We start from the raw sequence: 5,006 nt of genomic DNA, 5'->3' as shown, positions 1-5,006 counted from the left end.
TTAAAGGAAGGCTATATAAATGATGCCATTTGCCCATGTGTTTTTATAAAGAAAACAACATCGGAATTTGTTGTACTTGCCGTATATGTTGATGACATAAACCTTATTGGAACTCCTATAGAACTCCAAAAGGCAATTGATTATTTAAAGAAGGAATTCGAGATGAAAGATCTCGGAAAGACAAAATTATGTCTTGGTTTGCAAATTGAACATTTGGCAAACGGAATTTTTGTTCATCAACCTACCTACATAGAAAAGGTACTGAAACGGTTTTACATGGATGGAGCACATCCATTAAGTACTCCGATGGTTGTTCGATCACTTGATGTGAATAAGGATCCATTCCGACCTCAAGAAGAGAATGAAGAGCTACTTGGTCCCGAAGTACCATATCTTAGTGCAATTGGTGCACTAATGTATCTTGCCAATACTACAAGGTCTGACATAACTTTTTCAGTTAATGTCTTAGCAAGATATAGCTCTGCTCCCACAAGGAGACATTGGAATGGAATCAAACACATATTGTGGTATCTAAAAGGGACTACCGATATGGGCTTATTTTATGGCAACAATTGCAGTCCCGATCTTGTTGGTTATGCTGATGCTGGGTATTTATCTGACCCACACAAGGCTCGGTCTCAAATAGGTTATGTATTTACCTGTGGAGGCACTGCCATATCTTGGCGATCGACTAAGCAATCAATTGTGGCTACTTCATCTAATCATGCTGAGATAATTGCTATTCATGAAGCAAGTCGAGAATGTGTGTGGTTGAGGTCTATAATACATCTTATTCGAGACAAATGTGGTGTGAAATGTGACAAGTTACCCACAATTTTGTATGAAGATAATGCAGCATGCATAGCTCAATTGAAGGAAGGATTCATAAAAGGAGACAGGACAAAGCACATTTCACCAAAGTTATTTTTCACACATGATCTTCAAAAGAATGGTGATATTAATGTGCAACAGATTCGTTCAAGTGATAATATGGCTGATTTGTTCACAAAATCTCTACCAACGTCAACCTTCAAGAAGCTAGTTTACAAGATCGGGATGCGAAGGCTCAAGGATGTGAATTGATGCTCTCATCAGGGGGAGTTAATACGCGTTGCACTCTTTTTCCCTTACAAGGTTTTGTCCACTGGGTTTTCCTTGCAAGGTTTTTAACGAGGCAACCAAAAGGCGTATTGTTAGATATGTGTACTCTTTTTCCTTCTCTAGAATTTTTTTCCCACTGGGTTTTATTTTAGTTAAGGTTTTAACGAGGCACATTATCTGTTGAATAGACATTCAAGGGGGAGTGTTATAAATAGAATTATATTTATGGTGAATGTGTATATTTAGAGAGATTCTAGGGTTCATTGCTTGGTGGCTAAGTCACCCTCTCCCTATAAATAGAAAGTTCTATTCCATTGTAATTCACCCCAAATCAATAAGAATCCTTTCTCTCTCTTTCTCTGCAATATTGTTCTTCTACTTTTATTATTTCATAACAAGTGTGACTTTTTCGGGACAAACTAATAAAATGGTATGATAACATAAAAGAAGTAGGAAATAATATACTACCAATTCTTTCACCATGCTTAAATTAATTCAACTGAGATGCTTCATCTTGTTCTTCGTTTGCTTTTCCATTTAACAGATTCTATGTCAAAGAAAAGAAAAGTCTCCTAATAACTTTCAATAAATAACTCTTTTTCGTTCTACTATGGAATTAGATTCGGTTCTTTATTTGAACGTTTTCCTATCATAGTGAGGAACAGAGAAGATAATGCAATAAAGAAACACCTGTCAAACGAGAATTAGCCAATGAGCCTTTAATTATTTTTATTTATTTACGATGTCAAACAATTTACGATCAATATGGTGACACATGTCACAAAACTATGCCGAAATGTTCTACTCCAACCTCTATATATAAAAAGACTTTGTACTTCACTTTACCACAAACACAAATTCATCTTAGAATTCTTTGAGGTTTCAGATCAGTAGGGTTTTCTGGCCTAGAAGAAGATCGCTCTCCAGATCTGGCCGTCAAAATATAGTTTAATTTAGTCTGGTCTTTTTATTTCATTTGTTTTTGTTAATTAGGAAATTAATCTTTCTGTCGTTATTTTTTAAAATATTAAACGCTTCACTGTCTTGTTGACGGGATTGATAAAGGTTCCTGATCAATTCGTAACCATGAAGCGAAATAGAAAATCCACACTCAGCTTACTCCTTGTTCTCTTCTATAATGCAATCTTCACTTGCATTATACTTTTGGATGGTTGAGAACATTTATTTTCCTTTTAATCCTGCTTTTAATCTAATATCATCAGTGTGTGAAGGCTTCACTGTCTTGTTGACGGGATAGGTTAAAGTTTCCGATCAATTCGTAACCATGAAGCAAAATAGAATTAATATACACTCAGCTTAACCCTTATTCTATTTTGTAATGCAATTTACATTACAGCTTTGGGTGGCTGAGCACATTGAACATTGCACATCCCTTTTTGTTCTCTCTAAATTTCACGTTTATATGCATTTGCTGATCTAATATCTTAGGTCTTGATATTCTCTTGGTAAATTGAGGTTCTTCCTTTTTCTTTTTTTCTTTCTGTTCTTTTGTCTAGAGAATGGACGTACTGACAACGTACGTTTGAACTTTTATTTTGATTTTGAGAAATTACTTTTGCTTTTAAGTTTTTTTTTTTAATTGTATCGTTTGAATCTGCAGGTCATAAAACATAACTTATGTACTACCTGAATTGTTGAACCACAAAATCCTTGGGACGTTTTTTAACCCCAAAATGTGACAAGTCATCGGGTCAAGGTGTTATAGGAAAATAGGGTAAGCACTTTGCTAACAAATGTTGCTATTGTCCCTTTTTTGTATAAAAATTATCTGTGTTTGGGAAGGATATGAAACCATGGGAACAAATCTACAATTTTATCGCTTTTGGCCAAATCTTTTCACAACTGCATGTCCTCCTTTTAAGGATGGAGGGTTTAAAGCTTATCCTGAAATTAATTTTTTGATATAAATTTGGTTTTAAGTTTTTTTTTTTTTTGACGACATCACTAAATCTTTTAAAATATTTAAAGACTGATATACAGAAACTGACTAAATAATTGTATGTCGAGTATGAAATTAGAATTAAAAGTCCTGCGCTAAAGTACAATTTGCTGAAGTAAAAAAGGGAGAAAACAAGTGTGAAACTTAAAATTTAGGGTCTTTTTCTGATTTATTTTTGATTTCGGATAGAACAACTTGCTTTTGTGAGAACAAACTTCGCTAAAATTCCTTAAGGAGTTTTTCCTATATGTTTTTGGATATTTCAAGATAAATTTTTACTCTCTAGGTAATTAAAAGTTAATTTGAAATCCTATTTTTTTCAGTCCTTTTCCTTCTTTTTAAAAGGGTAAAAGTAAGAAACACCTGCCAAAGATCTCACAATTACTATTATGAAAAGTTCGAATAAACCTCTCTATAATTGACTTTGTACTTCACTTTACCACAAACACATCATATGATGTTGTACACAAACACAACTAGGATCTATTTTCTAATCCTTCGATTCTGATTTTGTTTCTTTTTAATTTTGTTAACTAGAATATACTCTTTGTATTGCTATATTTTAAAAAAAATCATATACAAATGCTTCACTGCCTTGTTGACAGGACTGATTAACGTTCCCATCAATTCGTAACCATGAAGCGAAATAGAATTAAACCTCAGCTTACCCCTTATTCTATTATGTAATGCAACTAACATTACCTTTGGGTGGTTGAGCGCATTCGCTTTATATTTTCACAGTTCTAGTTTATCTGCATTTTTTTTTTTGAGGAAATTGTTGCCTTTTTTTTCTTTAAAGGATGTGAATGGGAAATGAAAGAGACACCTTTTGGATTGCACCTTGTATACGGTTATACTCGCATGCCTTCGATTATAGGCTCGAGGGACCGAGTTTAGGCGAGGTCGAGTTCGAGCTCGAGGGACCAGACCCGAGTTCGAAGATAGAGCAATGCGTACAGAGGCCGAGTATGCTCGACCTCCAAATACCATTATGAATTTGTAACAGAATGAGCTAGATTCCTACCACGTTCCCGTGATCATGGCGCAAATTCCGGAATAGGATTGTACAATTCCGTACTAGTCGGTTAGACAACTGTATCAAGAATATTCCTTACTGTAAATAGAAATATTCCTTATTTAAGGTTCCCCTATTATATAAAGGGGACCCCAATCATTTGTAACATCATCTAATCATTGAGAAAAGAATATACCCTCTGCTTTTCGCCTACTGTTTAGCAGAATTGTCCTTTAGCTCTACTGCTCTTACTTTACTTTTCTTGCTTCATTATTCTTATTGCTCTTAACCCACCTCGAGGTTACTAAGCTCGAGGTCATTGCTGCTGAGTTACATCGGTTTGATTCACTTATTTCTTTCATTTCTACTTCATATTTCTTAATCATTAATTAGTATTGAATTTAATCATGTATCTTTAAAACCACAAATTAAATTTAATTGTTACTCGTACTTTCGAGGTAAACAGTTTGGCGCCCATCGCGGGGCTAAAAATATTACACACGTTATTTTTACACTTTTTCTTGTCAAGAATTTTTTGATTCTCAGGCTGAAACATGTGTAGCTCACAAAATGCACCTGCTCATGACAACGAAGGTCTTGGTGAAAACAACAATGTAGGGGTCGGTGTATCACTGGTAAACCCTGGGGAAGTGCCAAATATGGAACCAGTTGATGTTAGTTCTCATATTGCTTTAAACACCAACTTAGGCACAGACCCCGAAGGGAGTGTACGCAGGGAAGCCCAACCAGGAAACCAAGAAACACCAGGAATAGGAGATGGGGGAGTCAGCCTCCAAGTGATATTCGGTGAAAATAAGACTCCGAGTGTAGCTGAACATGAAAACAATCGACGTGCTGAGCCAATGCCAGAAAGATCAAATGAAAGCGGCTTGGGGACTGACCCCACGATTATGAAGATGCTCGAAGAGC

The 5,006-nt window shown here is 35.4% G+C and overlaps 1 long non-coding RNA gene across 1 annotated transcript; it reads left to right on the top strand.

Moving 5' to 3' along the window:
* The first annotated feature begins 1,959 nt into the window (after positions 1-1,959).
* Positions 1,960-4,187, top strand: LOC109220008. Its single transcript, XR_002067029.1, has 3 exons — positions 1,960-2,638; positions 2,723-2,836; positions 3,861-4,187. It is a non-coding gene; the product is annotated as an uncharacterized LOC109220008 (long non-coding RNA).
* The last annotated feature ends 819 nt before the right edge of the window (positions 4,188-5,006 follow it).

This window comes from Nicotiana attenuata, unplaced genomic scaffold (assembly GCF_001879085.1).
Source record: "Nicotiana attenuata strain UT unplaced genomic scaffold, NIATTr2, whole genome shotgun sequence".
NCBI classification, from domain to species: Eukaryota; Viridiplantae; Streptophyta; class Magnoliopsida; order Solanales; family Solanaceae; genus Nicotiana; species Nicotiana attenuata.
Note: the sequence above shows the minus strand (reverse complement) of the source record. Positions and strands in the feature narration are given on the sequence as shown.